This window comes from Cyrtonyx montezumae, unplaced genomic scaffold, assembly GCF_038088225.1.
Source record: "Cyrtonyx montezumae isolate F1298 unplaced genomic scaffold, pur_monq_1.0 scaffold_3, whole genome shotgun sequence".
NCBI classification, from domain to species: Eukaryota; Metazoa; Chordata; class Aves; order Galliformes; family Odontophoridae; genus Cyrtonyx; species Cyrtonyx montezumae.
This window is the reverse complement of record NW_027072034.1, coordinates 124,080,910-124,102,651: the sequence shown is the minus strand read 5'-3', so window position 1 is coordinate 124,102,651 and position 21,742 is coordinate 124,080,910. Positions and strand designations below refer to the sequence as shown.

General features: G+C 41.2%; 1 protein-coding gene across 2 annotated transcripts in view; it reads right to left on the bottom strand.

The window, feature by feature from the left end:
- The window catches only part of OSBPL8 (oxysterol binding protein like 8), a 76,291-nt gene extending 54,771 nt beyond the window's left edge, over positions 1 to 21,520 (bottom strand). For both annotated transcript variants that reach the window (XM_065743260.1, XM_065743261.1), the window contains exon 1: positions 21,508 to 21,520. The gene's annotated coding sequence lies outside the window, so the exon portion shown is untranslated. The remainder of the gene's footprint in view (positions 1 to 21,507) is intronic.
- Positions 21,521 to 21,742: the final 222 nt, after the last annotated feature.

Here is a 21,742-nt window from a genome sequence, read left to right as displayed (position 1 = left end):
TAGGATGAGTTTTAAGAAATTTGAGAAGTCTAAATCCTAAATGTAACTAGGGTAATCAAACTAAGGCTCTCAAACATTTCAAGTGTCATTCAGGAGCCATATGACAGAGAAAAGGTACTTTCACTCCTGGTCCAGCAGGAGACATGCAAGAACACCAAACTCAGAAGATGTTCATCTCCCAGTTCAGTGCACCATAAGAAATACAGCACCCTGGATGCAGTACAAGATCACACACCAGCTCTTTCAGTTCACAAATACACACTCTGAGTATGCCCTATTAACAAGCTTCAGATCAGGCCAGCTCCTTGCACATAGCACAGTGTCACTGCATGCCAAGGACTGCATGTTTGCTGAGACCAGTTCCAAGAAAGCAGAAACTGAAGCTGAGTTACTGGTAAAAATGGCATCTGTCCAGAAAGGTCATAAGTTAGCAGAAGACCTTGTTAAAAAAAAATAAATCACATTTTCTTCAGCTACCAAAGTAAGCGTATTATGCTCGCTAACAAGAACTTGCAAGAACTAGGGAGAGGTTTTACTCTGCAGTTCTGTAAGAGAGAAATTTGAGAGCTGAATAAACCCACTAGTTCTGCGCCCTTACTGTAAAGTCAGGCTGAATACAAATGCTTGACAAAGCTAGTGATGATACAGGGGAAGTTGTACCCAAATAACTGCATGGTTAGCTCTGAATCACAACATTTAAATCCTCAAAGTTTAAACACCAAATTCAACAAATACCTCACATGTGCCCCCACACATATATTGTGGTCATGTAAGACTTCAAGTCAACAAATGCACAGTGGAAGGAAGCATTTCAAAAGAGTACATTTCACCACCTGCCTTCTCATTTCCTGAATAAACAACTCATGTGCAAAGAAAGCTCTTTCCTCTGTTTCTCTACTGCTGTTTTCAGGAGGAAACAAAACAAGAAGCGTGAAACACTTAAGAAAGACTTGAATTCTCACCTAGAAAAAACTTGGAAAGAAGATGCATAGTTCTGATAGTTCAGCTATACTATGTTAGTGGTAGATGGCAATGAATGCCAAGAAAAGGATACCAGGCTTCTGAACAGCCACTGCAACTTTAATGAATTACTCTTTAAACAGGCGTCCCATGGGCAACCCTGTTCTGGTAAAAAAAAGCTAACACCCTCTCAGAGCTTATGTTGGGAATTCTGGAACCCTTTTACCATTCAAGTACACTTGAAAGCTCCCCAGCCTGTCCCAGTCTTCATGATGCACATTTTGCAGGACTGCTCCCAAGACTCAAAGGATTGGTCAGTCTTAACAGTATTTCTTTGCGTAAGGGTGCCCAGGTATCAGAGCATTAGTCCCACTGCCTCCACACACCAGTTTTATGGAGGGCTAACTCCAGCTTTTGAACACGAGAGGCAATATTACTAATTTTCATTTACAAAAATTGAAACAGAGAACATCTATGAAGCTTCACAAAATACTCAGAGTTGTCCTACTTTGTTGTGATGATGTAGGGAAAGAAGACTGAATCACACGTTACATAGGCAAATCTACTATTTGACTTTTATATCTGAAGATGCTGCAGCACGAAAACAACCAAGCGGATGCCAAACTGACCTTACAGAAGTACAGTTCTATCACCACTAGCATTGTTTAAAAGAGATTACATTGCTCAAGGACAGTCTTCGCGTGAAAGAAAACAAAGATGCACTGTGACAAAGTGGTTAGACACCTTTCAAGCTGTTTTTCCTTTCAGAACCCTGCCCTGGGGCACAGTGGCCTTGTGTTTCTGCTGTCCAAAGATGACAATCTAGAAAACGTTTTAGAAGAGTGACAATATCAATCATTTTAATTTTAGGGAATCCTGCCCTTCTTCTTTGTTAGAAATTCTCATTCTCAACTGTAAAGTTACTGCTAATGCCACACACACACTAGCTACCCTACTCACATTCATCTTGTTAAAGGCTTGTATGAGAAGCCAAGACACTCTCACTAATATTCCCTGTGCTCTGCTGAGGCCAGCTGGCACTTCTCACATCTTTGTATCCCCGTTTTTGACACAGGTACGAGGCTGCAGCAGGACAGCCCCTGTGGTCACAGCTGATCTAGTCTCCAAGCTAACCAGTCCTCCACCAGGCCTCTCCAGCAGCTGCTTCCAGAGTGGCCTGCATATGCAGGAGGTGCTCCCAGCACACCCCAGCCATGTTACAACACTGCTTGACAGGCAGATGACTTCAACAGAGCTAGGGCAAGTGATTTTGTACATGCCTCTCTGCTTGTACATCCAGCATGGCAGCAGCATAGAGCTCCTCTGCCACACTGCTTTGAAAAGACACAGGCTATGCTTACAGCTATGGACCTGTCCAACACTGGATGCAAACTAGTGAGGAAACAAATGGAGTCAAGCCAAAGAAAAACAAAAAGTAGTGCTTTTTTGAAAGGTTTTCCTGAAATAAAAAAAGAAAAGTAAGACAGCAGAGATGTTTCCACAGACAAGATGGACAGGGGACAGAACATTTCCTTCCATTTCTGATGCCAAAGTGGTATCAGTTGCTGTTCTGATAAACTGAGACAGATCAGAGTTTCCTTTGCGTGGAACTTTCCAAAACAAAATCCAACTTTGTTTCTTCTAAAAGGACATATATATAATCTTTTTTGTTTTCCCTCGATAGACATTACTGTCAGGTACAGAGCCAAAGCATTAGAAAAATGGACACCTACTGGTCAAAGCCTATGAAAACTAATCATATTAAATATAAGGCCTGAAAAAGCCTAAACAAAGGGATGCTGACAGTCTGTTGTAATACTTCAAATGAAGGAGAATACTATTTTCAGTGATGAAACCCTATAAACATCTCAGTTACAACACAATCATAGAAACACAGCTATTTTACGGGTCACGTGGAGGTCTAGAATACCATCAACTTCGAAGGGAATAAAGCTTCAAAGAAAGCTATTCTGAGATTACAGGCACTTAATTGCAAGGAATCACATCACTGAACAGTGAGTTGCCAATTGAACGATGAAGTGTGACTAGATGAGTGCTGTTTACCTAGTGGAAATGAAGTAAAACACGACAGCTTAAACTGAGGTTTCAGTATTTCTGAAGTGGCAGTGCCTTTGCTTGAAGGAATAGTTATCATCAGGACTATAATGAAAGCTATCACAGCTGATGCCAGCATCACTTCTCTCTGAGCTGACTCAAGGAAACTCAAGCAGGATTCCAGTTTGTATCAATTTCAGAAAGCATAATTGGTCAGACATTCATACAATGTATTTTGCTTTCTAAGAGAAAATTTACAGTTTTAATGCAAGTACCAAGCAACTATTTCAGACATTAGAACACGTATTATTTACAATGCAATACCATTTATGTTTAAAAAAATCTGAACTGCCGGAGAATGGACAAGAATAGTTTTCCACATCTGCATCCAAGCTTTTACACAATTCTCTGCTTAAGGAGAATCATCCCCTTTTCTCACCTACAGTCCATCATCCATCTTTGCAGGAGTTTCAGATACCTTAAAAAACAGAACAGCAGTTCTCCTTGCAAGAAAACAAAGACAATCAAATCCGTCTCAGTACACTCCTGACAACAGAAACAGAGAGAATGCAAATAAAGTAAATACAGATTAATACCACAGTCAGAAGTATCACCCAGCCATGAAAGCCAAAGCTCAGAATGTGCTAAACATACCCAACTTAAAAAGTAACAGAAAACCCCCAAACATACACACATCCTTTCCAAAGAACATAAATGCAGAAGGAATCAACAAGAAATTAATTACAGTATTGTACGTTCATATATACATGAGGTCCTTCCCAGTAACAAGAGTAACTAACCAAAAAATACCAATTTTAACTTTTCTTACTTATCTCCTTACTAACAGTCATCAATGTTTGACCGTAAGCTCCTTAGAGCAGAAACTATTTCTTTGTTCTATATCTGTACCCTAACAAATTCAATTTGATCCAAATGTAACAGGGCTTCTCAAGTTCAAAGCAATATGAATGGTAATTATTGACTAACATGAGAGTTGAGGGAAAAGAATCATTTTAATGCACATTACAGCAAAAAGAACAAAATTCTGAAAATGAACAATATTACTACAAAATTGAGTCACTATAAAGTTTTGATCTTTCCTCTGCACTGTGTATTTTGCCACTTCCCAGAACTGAAAAGGATGACAAATCCACTGTAACACTTATTTTTTTATTTAATATATTTTTGTCCCTTTTAAAAGGGAACTAAGCTTTACAAAAAGGAGGTGAAGGGATGGGTGGGTGGTTCCATGTAGTGAAAAACCTCTCAAAATGGTGCAGAGCTGACTCAACAGCACATGCCCAAGAAGAGTGCAATGTAATCATCTAGTTACACTCGTTTAGAATGTAACTGGACTAGAGGCTTCCAAAAGTCTAACAACGGTAAAGCTTCTTTTCTTCTTCTCCCCTCATTGGTAAGCACTGTCAAGGAATAGCATTAATATAGAGACTGAAACAGATCATCCATCTTCCCTTATCCAGAGCTACCAATGACCTACCAGTACAGAACCACCTTTCCATACCCAAGGACTTTGCTTAACAGCTAAGAATTGAAATCTCTTCTCTGGATGCTGCTTTTAGGAACCATAAAGAAACTTCAGTTAAGATCAGCTCTGATACTAACTTCAGATCTAAACTGAGACACTTTCTTCAATGAAAGATACAAGCCCTCTTCCATGCTTTTAGCCTCAACACTGATCTCAGCTGAGCTGCGCACAGCTGCAGTACAGCTACATTACGACCGAGGTTTTCATGAGAGGGATGATCTGCAGGATTAAACACGGTGAGTGTTTTCAAACAGGAACCTAATGCTCTCTGGTACAATTCACTTTTCCATATCTCAGCAGCTGTCTTTTCTTGATACTAAAATGGAGTCAGTGACATAAGAGATGGCCTTCCTTTGGGTTTTTTTAAGCCAGTACTAGAAGGTAGTACCTACAACAGAATGGAAGAGCAAAAGGTCAGAGAAGTGCGCAGCAAAAGGAAAAGCCCTAGAAATTGTAACTTAAAAGTAGCAGCAGTTCAAACAAGCAGTGATAGCATCTTGCTTACACATCATGGTTTATTAAAAAGATTTAGAAAGTCTAATTTAGATTTCCGTTGTTTATGCCAAGTTTTTTTTTCTTTGCTTAATTAAAATAAATTGATGCACCTAACTTCTGGACTTGTGTATGTCAGTGCTATCCTATCTGTTTGCAGCCATAGAGTTCTTCAGTTTTATTTTCTGTTGTGGGTTTGTTTCTTTATTATTTTTTAAGTCATGAACAAATATTTGCCTGTGTACGGGTTTAGCAAGGACTAATGCTTTTAGTGCTGAACATTCAAGTTTGTCTTTCTGAAACTACTGAGCAACTTTGATTTGGAAGTGCTTCAGGAATTTCATACATCTTTTAGTGACTGTGTGAACTAACAGCACTTACACAACATAACCTGGTTTTGTGGTTTAACCCAGTAGGCAGCTCAGCACCACACAGCTGTTCACCGTGGGATGAGGGAGAGACAGAAAAACTCAGGGGCTGAGATAAAGACAGTTCAATGGGTCAGAAAAGCAAGGGAAAGTAACAATGCTAACAGTAATAACAGTATATTCAAATTAAGTGTTGCAGTTGCTCACCACACTGTGGCATTCTAGACCTTGTCAAGTTACCCAGCTCTTACTTTTTGGACAGACCTTCTGTTTCCCTATCCATTTCTACCCACCAAATTGTCTGCTTCCCTGTGGAATTTCTTTAGGTGACGAGAAGTACAGAGTCTTCCCTGAAAGCAGCAATGGAAGAGACACAAGCATAATCAAGTAACAAAGTACCTGCAATTTACAGCCCTCAGAAATCAACTCTGATATTCCCGTAAGCCAGGCAACCGCTCATATTGTTTACAATAAATAAGCAACTTACATAAAAAGAGCTTTTGCCAGAGGTGAAGGTAGAATGCAAGTCTTTCACAGCTCAAAGCCAATCCTCAAGCACAGAAGTTAAATGCAATTGTTCCCAAAGCTACCCAATTCTGAAAAGCAGAATATTTTCTGCCCCCAGTACTAGGAGGAGATACCAAGACTCTCAGCAACAACTTCAGGACATTATCAGAATACATTCAATGTGCTCATTCAGGGGCTTATGCAGAAGATATTAAACACATTCAAGAAGAAAACAAAGCGTGTGCCATGATTGGGATAATAGGGTTCTATCTCTTTACAGCCCACACACAGTTGCAAGGTTGTTTCATGATGCATGAAGGAAAATGAAGCCTTGACACATCCTTGGAAGTTCTTCAAAATGCTCCAGAGAATCAAACAAATAAACAAGAGGAAATGTTTATTCCATTCAGAGGCAAAGGAATCTTGAATGGAGAAGGTACCTCCTTCCTCCCTTCCATCTAGTCTACTCCAATAGTGAGAATTTGTTCTGCCATAAAATGGATTAATAGGGTTAGCACCCAGACAGAAGACTGCAATGCTTGTGAGCTCCAGCAAAACCTGTTTTCATCAGTTCTTAATCTAATTTCTAATAGCATGCTATTGTTCAGTTTTATATACAAAATTGCACCCAATACTGAGATAACAAGAGCTTAACTACCAAGATAATATTAGCTTAAAGCAATCCGATACCTGTATCTCTGCCATAGCAGTTAACTACACCTGAGGTGTCACATTACACTTTATATTTCCTTGAAGGGCACTCACACATGTATTCTGAAGTCTAGCATCTAGGAAAAGAATAAAACACTAATTTCCATTCTCCATCATGCAAATTAATCTAGGTAGGAACAATTCAGGTGTCAGAGACATAACAAGAAACGTTTGTCCCAAATTAGGCATAGCTGACCTTCCATTTCCTTGGGCGTATACAATGTCTGACATTTATTTTCAAACACAGCACTGAGATGCCAGAAGAAGAAAAACTGAATATAGCAGTTTATAGATTTCCTGCAGAAGCAGCTACATATCTGGAACTAGATGTTTCCAACCATGAGCTATGCCAAAAGGGACAACTAAAAAATTCTAGCATCCTGCATTCTTGCTCCTTCACTGAGAGCCCAGACTGAGTGTTCGGAATCAGTGGTCAGAAATACAAACCAGTTGAGTTCAGCAGATGTACTCCGAATTCTCTGAGATGTCTCATAATGAACATGCTTTCTTTTTCCCCCAACTTGTCATGAAAAGGTATAATATTCATCTTAATGAAAGTGGCATGTTTGCAGATGTGTCACTTTTCCTATGACAAAGTATTTCCTTCCTTTACTCTGCAGGAAGAGAGGTGCCCTCTCCTCCTATTGATCACAAGTTGGGGAAAAAAAAAAAAAGATAAATCAGTAGTTCTTAATGCAACGTCATGTTTTACGTTACCAGAATAGGTTTCAGAAGGTCTTTAATGTTCATAGATCAAGCTTTTATTCCTCATGGAATTTCTTTAGATTATCCGTTACACACATGCAATATGGAATCACAATCTGGCAACCCTAGGAATGCTATTAACTTCATAAATTCCAGACTGTAAGTGCAGAGCCATTTGGACATTTAATGCCATTTAAAGCACCGACTGTAAGATAACCAAGACATTTACCCACTCAAACCACCTAACAAGACAAACACTAGAGTACTCAGTAATAAAAGCCACCTGCCATCCCCCACACCATGAGCTCTGTGCCAATACATCATATATAATGAGACTGACTGTTTGCAAAAGCTGATAAGTATAATTAACCTTCATAACCCTGTGTTCGGCCTTGAACATTGAAGCTGAATTCATCTTGAAAACCAATTAAAATGTTAAGTAGTCTATACACTTTGGGACTAGAAAATGGCATACTGCATTCCATAAAAATATAGCAAGTACAATTGTCTCCTTAGCATCAAGGATTTGTTGGCTGTTTAAGGAAAAGTCTTAACTACATCACGTTTTCAAATAACTGAAAAACTGCTCAAATCTCCATTAAAACCCTGGAACACTTAAGGTAGATACAGGGCTACAATTCTCCAGACACATCAAAACTAAGGTTTAACAGAAAAAAAAAATAGGCAAAGAAACAAAGGAGAGATGAGTTAAGTGTGTTACAAGGTTTGATTTTGCCTTTTTGTGCTTATCTGTAATGTTGTATCAAGAGCAGCCATGGCTTGCTCTCAGCTCACACAGCACACTGAGTTTAGACTTGGTTCTCCCTCAGCAGGGCACCCTTACTCATTCTGTCTTGTGGACTGAGTATTGACAAGGAAAGATACTTAAGATTTACACCACTGAAATGGCCCTTCTGAGGCTGACAGTTTTAAATGAGCAGAACATCATGGCAGGCAAATGGACCTGGAATTTTCATTTTTCTGACTGCTTCTTTCCTAGATGAAAAGCATGGATAGCATTGGGCTGCATAAAACAAACATGTTGACTTGCCATGAAATTCAGATGCTTGTGCATCTCCAGCTGTAGCTTAAGGAACATTTCAGTTTTGTTGCAGTTTGAGCAGCCTGTGTGTTGTTCTATTACCACATCCCCAAATAATGAAGGGATTCAAAGATTATAGTTATATCCCTAAATAACAAAGCAAATAAAAGCTTATCACAGACCAATGACTGAACACCTACAAAAGCATTTCAGAGATGATAGACCTGACCAAATGTTACTTTGCATGTCAAAATACAAACACTATCACAGGTGAAGAGCAAAAGCACTCTGTAGATTTGCTTGAAAAACAAATCATTTTCATTTCCTGCTTTCCACCCTTCAAGTCGTGAGCTCAAAATTCATATTATAGGATTTCAAGCCAGGTATGAAATTCTGCTCATTGAGTAACATCACAATTTTTTTCCATGCCATTCTGTATTGAAGGCTGCCACATCATGGTAACAGGAGTACAGTGTCCCTGGAATTATGGCACAGACTTCCCAGAACACAGTGGCCTTCCCAGTAAACTCTTGTGTTTTGCAATGAACTGTCCAGCTCCGTCGGTTGACTCTGGCCCATTGGTCACCATCTTGTTATGCTGAACCTCCTGGTAGCAGTCACTTTCTTTGAAAGGTGACCTCACACACCTCACAACAAATATGGCATGAGCTTCAAAAAAGTGAAGGGACATGGAAGCAAAGAGCAGTTCAGTCCAATAATGAAAACAACAACAACAACAACAAAACAAAACAAAAGGAAACAAGCAAACTAAGAAACAGGTCACACTTCATTTCCCTCCCTTTCTCCCTCCCAGACTTCAGAGATAAAGAGACAAATTCAACCACCACTTCTAGGAAGACTCTGAACTATATTCAGGGAAAGGTTTTATGAGGGAAGAGGTTGCTTCTACAACACTTCCCCCAACATCTTCAAGAACTGTGAGTCACAACAGATGCTACTCATCCCTGGAGAGACAACCTAAGCTTCTCAAGTCTGAATTTAAGACAGAAATATCTTCCAAGGCAACAGTTTATTTATCATTCACCCACAAGAATCTAACAATAATATACACTTTTTAAATCTCACAAAATTACATTGAGTGTTACATTGAGCTGGAATTGTAAGCATTTCTTTCGAAACCCTCCAAAATGTCTACAATGAATAACAATCCATATTTGCGTGCCAAGTCTCAGATGTTTCAGCTATCACTCTGGACACTGTACATCAGGAGAAATATCAGTTCTCTGTCACTCGAGCTTCCTTTTCCTCTGCCATGAGTACCAGCACTGACACTCTTGTACATACAGTTTCTACAAAAGGTCAGCTGCCATACAACATTCCACATTCAGATTTGAAAAATAAACAAAAAACCCTCAGTCTGTAATCCACAGTTCTCAAGAACAACAATCGAGTTACCCTTTATACTATTAAGATGCAACAAAGCCTTCCTGAAGTTTAAAGTTAAAAGCAAAACTGAAAGACTCAAAGTTTCAGGATCCCTAAGCCTCTCATTCCTACTCAGCAATAGCAAGAGACCATGCTGCAGACGAGTTATTGGTCTTTTTCCAAAAGTAGAATCAGCCATTAAGGAGTTTAATTTTTGAGCTGGCTCTTCAGTGACCTGATGAACAAATCACTGTGTAATTGTTAACTATTCACAGCATGAGAATTGACAAGAAAATACTAATTTTAGAGATCTAAAGAATTCTGTACACATACTAATAGAAGGGAAGATCCTACAATGTATTTTATACAGAATAATTAAGGAACGGAGTTTAAAAGATATGCAAAAACCTGAAAAACAAGTACTAAAGTTTGTTTGAATTCAACAGAAACTTAAATGTGAAGCAGCACAACTTGTAACCTGTGAGCAGAAAGGCTGGCAGTGATCAAATGAGAAGTCTTCTACAAATGAAGAACAAACAAACCAACCTCACACATCGCAAGTTTCACTGTCATACATTTCCTGCTTTACATAAAAGCATGTGCTCCTGTTGAAGGCTGATATCCAAATGGAGTTGATGACACTGAAAGGAACTGACTATTAAGGTCAAAAGAAAACAGTCTTCATATGCATTGAGGAGAACACTGAGCACTGTTTGATAAATGTACATGGGTACAGTTGATACTTCAAGCAGCCGTCACTACACAGGCGTTTTCAGCAGTGTGTGGTGATAGGACAAGGGGAAATGGCCACAAACTGATGCACGGGCAGTTCTGCACAAATGTGCATGAGAACTTCTTCCCAGTGCAGTGCCGGAGCAGTGGCACAGCTGCACAGAGAGGTGGTGGAGTCTCCTTCTCTGGAGACGTTCCAGACCCGCCTGGACGCCTACCTGTGCAACCTGGGCTAGGGAGCTGCTTTGGCAGGGGGTTGGACTCCGTGATCTCTAGAGGTCCCTTCCAACCCCTACAATTCTGTGCCTGTACACTCAAGATTTATTTTCATCAGTTTTTCTCTAATTTTATAGGGCATCTTACTGCTTTTAATTCTGTAGGCTTTTGTTTTGTTTTGTTTTGTTTCAACTTGCTTGACAGGCATAAGCTTGTTATGTGGAGCTCCTTTACCTCAGTGAGGCTTTCTTTTTTAATGATGGGAAAATCTTTTTTGAAGGAAAACATTATTTCCGGTTGACGATTTCAAAGTTTTGTCTAAACCTCTTAAAGATTTGTGAGTTATTTAAATAAACAGACTCTGCATTTTGCTTTAAAAAAATCATAAGCCTGAAACTCATCTATTTCCCTGAAGAGTTTCTACTTCTGGCACCGTAGCATAGCTGTTTGCACTACGACTTATCCACTCTCTTGTCACAGCAGCACAGTCAGGACAGTTCAGTATAAATTCAATATCAAATCACAGTACCATCTTTACAAACACCAAGCAGCACATCTTCATAGGAAGATACGCTTGGAGTCTTTAACTTACAAAGCACGATTGCAGCAATATTAGCTTCTCTCCACAATCACAAAGACTGCATTTTTATTACTGATGAGATATTCATTTGATCATAAAAGAAAGATCACAAAAACTGTAATTCTGGTGCAGGAGAAATGTACTGTTACACAAGTCTTTCAGCCTCTAACAGATAAAATGGTCAATCTAGTAACATTACAGCATAAATTTTGAAGCCAGAATAACTGGCTTAGAACTGCAACTTCATGCATACTGTGCAAACCCTATTTAGATTTTTAAAGAGACACTAATCAAAACAAAGAGTTATCTCCAGAGTCTTCAATTTGCATCACAGAGGTTATGCAAACCTGTTTCACTTACCCACACAAAAGCCTCTATTTCCAAAGGAAGCTGCAAATAATATGAAACACTTCAGGTGCAGCCTGCCCCTACTGATGTGCTTATTTAAAGGCCTACCTAACAGGAGCTCTTTACTGATGATGGTCAGTTGACAAAGATATCTGTTTCTGATACATTACTAGCACTGCTCCTTTACATATGTAAACATATACACTCATACATGATGAATATGTTCTACAGGTTTAGCAAGTCCTTACAGTTAAGCAGATGCCCCACAGGCACTGTCAGTATCACTGGCAAACAGTATGTAACACTGTCTCTATGCCATATGCAAGTAACACCACCTTCATAAAAACCAAGAACATGACAAAAAATAATCACCCTCACCCCAAAACAGTAGCCCCCCGCAGTGCCTGAGCTATCCAGAGGGCATATAAGGTTACGATTGTGGCCTCTTCTAAAACTATAACCTTCCGAAAATAGCTAAAGCCACCATTAGTCATATGGTGCCCAGAGACACAAGAGATGAGACAGAAATCTCCCTGCAGCCATCTAACCATGATCTGTGCAGGAGACCGAAGCAGAAGACAGATGAGAAGTGATCAAGGAAATCAGAGCAGGCAGTGCAGATGGAACTGCAGGAGGATGTAGACAGGACATACACTACAAGAATAACCAGTAATCCCAGATGTATTTTCCTAACACACAGGAGCCACTCAGCATCCTGCTCAGGCAGAGCAGGAGAGGAGAAGCAAAACGACCGTCTCAACTCAGGCCAAGGTGTACACCAGGTGTACGTGCAGCCACTGTATCAAGTGCAAGTCCCCAGTGACAAATGCTATTCCCCTGTTAGAGACACGCATGCTAGATCCACCTCAAGCATTCTGCATATCAGCTACCAGCAGCATGGTCAGGAGGGCAGTCACACTACATTAACCAACACACTGCCTCAGGTAAGGCTTGTACAGCTCTCCTCTATCCTCCTCCTGCTGCCACCTCTGTCACTTAACTTCAAAGAATACTATCAGAAAAAGAAGGCAATATGCCACAAAGAAGGATGGAGCATTGTAATTTCTCCCCATAAGAGAACAGTGTGTCTTAGAGACTGGAATCTAGAGAACTGGAAAGCATGTAAGCCTGAACACCAGCACTGATGCTGTACCTCATACAAGAACTCTGATGCACAGGCCCCTCTCCTTCCCAAAGGTCTTCTATATTAACTTATGATGCATGCTAAGTAACTCAGTCGTACAGCCCACAATAGCAAGATGTAACACGCTGCCAAAGTTTAGAAAGAACCTGGTCTACTATACTCAGAATAACCGTATGTTGGCTGTATAGTGCATATAACAATCCCAGGCAGACTGGGCAAATTATCACTGCATTCGCCCCGGGTTTTAGCAGTGTAGCTGATACGCAGTGCTCCATTACATCAGTGTCAGCTGAAAAGAGAGTGACCTGATAGAAATACTGAATTCTCACCAAGTCCACACCTGTTCCTGACCAGTGTCCACAGAACTTCTCCTTTGCATTTTTTCTTCTCAATCCTACTAGATATCAGTTAAGTCTTCAAAAAGTCTTTTTAAGTTTTGACTTACTTCAACTCTGCTTCAGCTCATACACAAATTTTGTTTCATCTAGACTTGAATCAAACACTTACTCAAAGATTAGTAACAATTGTATGCTGTGTCACTTCTTTCAATTCCTGACATTTTCATCACACTAATCACAGAATGGTAGGGGTTGGAAGGGACCTCTAGAGATCACTGAGTCCAACCCCCAATAGCAATCTTGGGACCACTCCCTTATTTTTATGAACAGTACACTAGAAACAGATAAACCCTACCTCACTTATCATGTTCCACCTACCATCCTAACACCTCTGGATACTGTACTCTTAATTTCCACATGGACTACACCTTAATTAAAAAATAAAAAAATCAGTGTTTTCCAAGTATTTAAAGTACATATGTATTTTTTAAGTTAGCCTTCCAGATGATACAATAATAACAAATCTTGAGTGTCCAGTAACACCCCCACAGAGTAGAACATAGCTTTTAAGGTTTGCAGAAAAGCAGGCCCACAGTGGTGTTAGTTGCACCTTACCTAACAGATTTTGAAAAATGTTTTGTACAAAGATAGATGGCATACCTTTCCCATTACAAAGCATTTATAAGCTTGTTTCTTTTTTATCATACTGTAAAAAATTGAGGCAGTTTTTTTTGTTGTTGTTCAAGCCAAGAGCTTGCTCCAAGCAAAAGATGGCCAGTAAGGCAGTACACAAAGCATAAATCCTTCCTTCTGAAGTAGTACCTGGATGCGTATGTCCACTATTTAGTGTGGACAGTGCTACACCTAACAGTTTTGCTGCAGCATATTGAAATCAGTAACACCAACAGGCCTCCACAACACCAAGTTCACAGTGACCTTTCTATGTTCTATGCTAGAGTTCATCTAGCACAAAGTTTTTAAAATCTTTTTTTTTTTTAAATCTTTTATTTAATAAGATGACAAAGACTTCAAACTTCACAAATTTTATTTATCTTTACTGGAAAGACTTCCTGATACTATGCTTTTAACAAAAAACCCAAGCAAAATGAATGACAATAATTCTTCTGGACAGACTCCAAAAATGGACTTAACTATGTTTTACTTGCTTGGGTGGGGCTTGTTTTTCCCCCACAGAATCACAGTACTGAGGGGGTTGGAAGGGATGTCTGGAGATCATGTAGTCTGCAGGCTCCCTACAGTAGGTTACACAGGAAAACGTCCACGCAGATTTTGAGTATTTCTAGAAAAGACTACTCCACAACCTCTCCGGCCACCTTCCTCCAGTGCACTGTCACCCTCACAGTAAAGATTTTTCTCATGCTGTGATGGAACATCCTGTGTTCTAGGGTGCTAGTACCTGCTGCCTCCTTTCCTGTCATTGAGCACCACTGAAAAGAGCCTGGTCCCATTTCTCCTGGCATCCACTCTTCGGATATTTGTAATCGTTGATAAGATCCTCCCTCAGTCTTTTCTTCTGCATCCTAAACAGTCCCAGGTCTCTCAATCTTTCCTCATAAGCAAGATTCTCCAGGCCCCTCATCATCTTTGTGGCAGTCTGCTGGACTCTGCTCAGCAGCTCCCTGTCTTTATTGAACTGATAAGCAGCATTCCAGATATGGCTTCACCAGGGCAGAGCAGAGGGGAGGAAAATCTCCCTCTACCTGCTGATCGTGCTCTTCTTAATGCCCTCCAGGATACCACCAGCCTTCTTGGCTCCAAGGGCACACCGATGACTCACAGCCAACCTGTTGTCTACCAGGACACCCAGCTCTTACTCTGCAGAGCTTTCAAGCAGATCAGCCCCTAATCCAAACTGATGCGTACAGTTGTTCTTCCCTAGGCGTAGGGCTCCACATTCTGCCCTTGATGAACCTCGTAAGTTTCCTCTCCACACAACTCTCCAGACTGTCCAGGTCTCCTGAACATCAGAACAGCTTTCTGGTGCATCAGCCACTCATCTCAACTTTGTGTCATCAGTGTTCGTTTTCTTTTCAGTTGGTTTGGTTTTGTTTCGTTGGGTTTTTTTTTGCTGTTGTTTTAATTACACAGGCCATAATCAAGGGTAGTCAACAGACTGACTACCTGAGATATTATATATATCTCAAAAACACAATATATATAATAATATATTATATGTATAATATTATAATATAAACATATAAAACACAGACTTAAAAGCTGAAGTTTTCTGCAATACCCACAAAAGCTGCCTCTACTGCTTACAATCATGATGACCATATTATTTTCTAGAGAAGTTCACTTAGAAATGGAAAATATCATGCAGTCACATCTGGCACAGCTTCTTCAGACACTGCAATCCTGGGCAAACGTGTGGCAGAAGCAATGCTGGCACAGCCTTTATTTGTACAGAAGTCCTGTGGCTCTGTAACATTACCATGTGTAAGTGAGATTTAAAAGTTAAGAGCACAGATCAAATGGCCTCTTCCAAGAAAAGAGGAACTGTACATGTGCAACACTCATGGGAGAGAAGGTCCATTTCCAGTGTCTCTGGCTGGCTTCATAGGCTCCTTTTTATCAAGCAGGACTGAAGCACAACAGAGCTTCACCTGCCCATCCATCCACAGGGCCACAGATACCATTATGCTCAGCAACCATTTGCAAAGCAGTGCAGGGGGTGCTGAGCAAAGCCCGCACACAAGTGCTGCACCATTTCAGTAGACAGAGCATGGATGGCAGCGTGGGCAAGAAGCAGACAGCACTGCTATCCTCCTTTGCTGGGAGTTCCTTCTACAAGCCTGGAAGCACACTGGTGCAGTCTCTAGAAGGGACAAAAGCACAAAGTGAACCCAATAAGAAAATGATTTGCCCCTATTCCATCATACATGTGAGAGCGGGAATGAGTGGAAAGTAAAAGATTAGCACTCAGAGGCAGACCCCTGTACATACATTACATGATTGTCGTGGAATAATAATGTATTTATTTCAACCAGTATATCTTCTCTGCATTATTAGTATGCATTATTAGTGGCTGATGACACCACTCCAGTCATTTATCTAAACCAGCTCAGCTCTCAGCAGGACATAAGTTAGCTCTTGTGATCGCTTCCTACTGGAAAAATACTGAGAGAAACATCACAAGAGCTCTTGATAATGCAATAAGAAACTTACATTGAAGGCCTTACAACGGAGCTCTAATCAGACAAAGGTAATGTCACGTGACAACAGGGACTGCTGATCTTCTAGGCCACATTAAATATTTGTCTTTAGGCCACACACACTCCGAGCAGTCCTTCAACAACAAACAATGGTAAAGCCATTCCCCTGGTACAATACAGCACTGCAGTTTTGACCCCCACAGCTACAAAACAAAGACAGGTAGTTTATCTGGCCCAAATGTTTCCATGCCTACACAATATGCTAGCTATGCTTTCCACACTTAAGAACAGTGTTTGCTTTACAAAGGGTAAAGGTTTGCGGCCAAGCTGAAAGAAGAGCCTCATTGCTCTCCTCTCCACAGCACACCCCACCTCACACAGAACAGGCCTCCTGCCCTGCTACCTACCACGGCGGCCCCAGGGCTTTGGCAGTGTGATGTGACAGTCCCGAGGCTCAGCCCCAGGGACCAGTCCTACAGCACTGATGTCTCTGGCAGATGTGCACCACGCAGAGCTCTCTGACTGCTGCTTGCACCAAAGAGAACAGAGATCTGAAAGCAGCTGTCTCCATTGGTCAGAGCTCAACACACAGGAATAATGATAAAAAATAAGCCATCTAGCACTGTAAAGATCTTCTATCTGTCACTGAATCCCCACACTGCGTGATGTTCTCCATTACTTCACAGCTGGAAAGAGGGAAGCTAAGCTCTCAAATAAACATATGTTTCTTGATTCAGCACCACTTGATGAGTATCTAATCACAGATTTATGACATCATCGCATACTTTTGTAAATCTGCAAAGACTGCAAGAACGTACAATCTGAACACATGAACCAAAAAAAGCAAGAAAGAACCCTCAGTGCTTGAACAAACACTGCCCATGCTTTGCCTAGGAGAGGGTTCACTTTGCCTGTAAAAGTATTCTTATTACTACATGCCCTAACAGTAATCAGAAAAAAACTTCCACAGAAAAGCTGATGCAAAGGAACCTGCTGTGTACTCCAAAAAGTGATTCATGTCTCTTAAAATGAATCATATTTCTCCTTCAAAATGGTGCCAAGAACCTTCAGCAACTCATGAAATTGACAGCAACTGAACCTACATTCACTGCCCAAATGTCATATAAATAATGACACCCCTATTATTTAATATAACCTAGTTTTAAGTAACACGCTGTTTATGTGTTAATGGATAATTTGAAGAGCTAAGATATGTAAAGAACATCTTTCTGAGTAAGATATGCCAACTACTGAGATGAGGCACTATGTAGGTACTTAGAAAAAAGCCTACTGTACATAAGAAAATCCCAGTTCTGCCATTTGTCATTTGAGGAGTCAAGTAAATAATCTACCAGTATTGTTACTTGGGGTGGGAGGGAGGAGAAAAATGTGACTGAATTTACTGAAGCTATTCTTAAGGAAAGATAAACAAAGACCAAGTCCCAGACAAGTGTCTTCTTCAGTTTACTGCACCAGCAGCTTACTATCTGTTTCAAACCGATGAGCATTATAACCAACTTCTCTTCTGATGCTCAATTCCTTCAGCAAACACACTTCCTTAAGATGTGTAACAAAACTGACCTTAAAAAAAAAATTGTGTTTAAATTAGGAGTAACATAGCTGCACTCTGAATTCTAAGCCTTTTAAAAACCAATCTACTGGTCTTCAGAATACCACAGCTTCTGTTTGCAGGCAAGGAAAAGATAACAGAGAAACCAGCTGCTTTCCCTCACCTCAACTGAACAGCCACAGCAACATCATCTGAATCACTTCAATACAAACACTGGGTGACAGGACTACAGCACTGGAAAATATATGAATGTACAGACAGTGTGTGAATTTACTCTAGCTTAGATGTTGAGAGAACATGAGATGAGATATGGAGCATGGAAACAGTTGATTAGGAAAGAGGAAGGTCAGATACACACACTTGAGTTTTGTGTCAAAGTCACTGCATACTCAGGAGCTTTCAAAGATATAGATGCTAACATTTTTACTGGATGGAGGATCAATATTGCACATTGAGGGAAAAGGCAAGCTAAGCTAAAACTCACATCTGCCACTAAGAGTGTGAAGAAAACGAGGCTTACTTATTCGTCTTGTACCAGAAGTCCAAGCTACTTCCTCAAAATGAAAATCTCAGTTTCCAAATGCCTCTTATCATCTGTCAAACATTTCTTGTTGCTCTCACGAGGCTTTTTTTTATGCCACCATATACGTTACATCTGCAACAGATTTTCTTGTTGTAGAGTACAGATGGAATAAAACACTGTTTTATAACAAACACAGCAAAATATTGTGCAGAATTTGAACTGTGTACAATCCAGAACCATCTACTTTGAGCAGAACACTTCTCACTAATGGATCTGCTGTTTATCAGTACCCTATAACAAGAACTGTTTCCTAAACATCTCTCAGCTTATAAGGTTGAATACTGCATATAAATTTTCCTCTTAAAGGTGAAGGTCAACCCTTGAAACACCAAGCATCAAGTCTACAGCATGAAGTGACAAAACATGAAATAACTGAGATAAACCACTGGAAAAGTATGCAACTTGCTATTACTGGAGTTGGCCAAGTGTTTCCTTTCAATAAAGAAAGCACAAGCAGCTGCTTTTACTGTGTTTAAATCAATGGATGTTTTAGGTAGAGAAAACATTTCCTTGATCAGAAATTGATTCATAAAATACATCTCCAAAATGACACAGATCATTCAAGCCCAGGCTCAAAGCAAGTGCATAAAGTAACAACAAACTTTCCCTTTAATTCCAAAGATTGTGAAAGTAAATGCTAATTTTTCAAAGGAATTTTTTTTAAATATATATATTCTAGTTAAAATTAGACCTAACAGCTGAAAAACTTGTAAAAGCCACGCTAGCATCAATATTTGCTTGTACCTTTTCAAGGAGCGTGGCTCCAGCAGTATGCCTTTCACTGTGCATTACTGGAAGAGCTGCAGAAGCAGAGGGAAGGAAGCAAACTACTGACAAACTCAGTTAAACTGAGAGATATCAACTTTATCCACAACACAACAGCAAAAGAAATGACTCAAGTTAAATCCAGAAGCAGCCCCCCTCTAAAAGGAAACAAAGCCTTCAGGAAAAATCTTTCTCACCTCTAAGACTGTATCTTTAAAAGATACACTGCTGAACTATATGACAATCAACTAGGTGTTGTTAACTATTACTACTATTAACTGTAACTATTGCTTCATGCCTTGTAATAAAAGTTAACTGGAAAGATAGTTAACAAAATAAAAAAGCTTTATTAATTCAACATCAGTACAAGCATAGAATAGGAAAGGAGGGGGGAGGGGGAATTATGGGTCACTCAGTACAGCACCATTTGACATTTAGCATCAGGACTTCTTACTTCCTCACCAATCCATTGAATCCCCTACATGAAAAACTGCACTGCTTGGCTTCCTGTAATGGTGGGGGCTGGGTGAGGGCCCGTCTCAAAAAGCTTTCAGCTGTTCCCATCTCCTGAGCAGGTCATGCCATGGAAGCAAGACCTTTGTAACAAAACAACATTGCATCAGGCCAAGATATCCACAGTAACATTTTGGGAACGCAGTCATAGCTGTCTGTACTGCTTGAATGACATTGAGCACAAATTCAGAAAGATCCCCACTTTTAGGCAGCTTACTGCCTAGCCTTGACTACTCTGATTCCTAGAAAACAGCTCTTGCTGTTTCTTCTCCGAAGGTCTTTTTTTCTGTTTTCCTTTATAAATATCCTGTCTGTTGTGCATTAGAAGTTGCTGTGGTTCTGCTTTTAATGAGAAATGTGAGTACCTCAAGGCTTGATGCCGGCTCAAAAGGAAAAGCCAGTTGGCCCATGTGGAATGGTTAACTGTATGATGTCATGAGTTTTCTGTATCAAATTTATTTTCTGTTCCAAAACAAAAGCTCAAGAGAATAACATGAAAAAATAATTGACAGATAGCCTAACATGACAAAGATTTCATAGCACATGGGGGAGAACGGAGAACCCCCTCAGAAAATAATCCAAGGGGCGTCAGAGAACAGTTGTGTGAAATACAATAGGGAGGCAGGTGGTGGGACAGCCACCAGAGAAGACAGGAGAGCCAAATAGCAGCACAGTGATTAAACGTTGGCAAAATGCTCCACACAAAGATTTACCAGAGGAAGCAGAAGCACAACTCCACAGGGCACAAGCATGCACAGCTCTTGTACTGGGTGGCTGCACAAGCATTTCCTTGAAAGAATGATGACAGACAAAAAAAAGTTGGACGCCTCGTGCACTGCATTCCCTAACACCCTTCTTGATCAATTCAACAGAATATTTACTGCCTCCAAAATGCAGCAATCCTAAAACTTTAACATCCTCAAATAATAATTTCTCCTAATTCCCGCACCTCAGCTCTCTTAGGAATAAGGCCCTGAGGCAACATGGTAAGAACTAATGAAAGAGCACGAGCACATCAGCCTGCCTTTCACGCGGGGTTCAGTTCCCAGTGAGAAGCATACAAGTCCAACAGTTTTTCCTGCAGCCCCAGGAGTAGAAGTTAACAAGTTTAAACAAACACTGATGAGAACTCGAGCACAGAACGTGAAGTACCCCCAGAAGTTCCCCGCTGTGCGTGGACACAAGAGCTGCACAGTCATTTCCCGACAAGTTCCTTCGACTAATTTGACAGGGAAGCATGTTTAAACGGAGCCCTTTCCCTTACCCGCGTTTGACAGAGGAAAAGAAAAACACACAGCTTATGATGCAACGAGCAATGTATCTGTCTCAGCAACTCACTGTGCTTACGGCACCTATGCAACTCCCCAGCAAGACGGAAAAATCAAGCCAGCGCCCACAAGCGAGCAGATGAGTGCTCCATTCCTGGAACAGACTGCCAGCGCTCGGAAAGGTGCTCAAGAAAGTTGTCTGCTCAGAAAACAAAGCGCTTCAAAGCTCAGGAGCCGTGGGGAAAAAATGGCGTGAGACCAACGCAGCCAAGACCCGCAGAAGCTGAAAGGGAGCTCAGAGATGCAGCTCGCGAGCACGGAGCGCGGGGTCTTCTCTGTGGGGTCTTCTCTGTGAGGTCACGCGTGGCCAGGGGCAGCAGCACTCCGTGCCCCGCTCCCCCATCCCTGAAGAGGTTGGGGGAGGGCGGCTGCCAACCCCGCAGTCCGCACCGCACCGCGCAGCCAGTCCCACCGCCCGCTCCCCGCCACGGCGCTGGCTCACCTGTCCCCGCGGCAGGTCCGGGCGGGAGACGCGGCGCGGCTCTGCCACTACGGCCGGGAGCGGCACCGGGACCCCTCCCCGCCCCCGCGCCGTCCCCGCCCCCCTCGCTCCGCTGCAGCCCCACCCGCCGCGCGCACGCGCCCGGTCGCCGCTTGATGCCCTCATCCGCCGCCAGCGCAGGCGCGTGGCGACCCGTCACGCGGCCGCCGTTAGTGGGGTGGGTGTGTGGGGGACG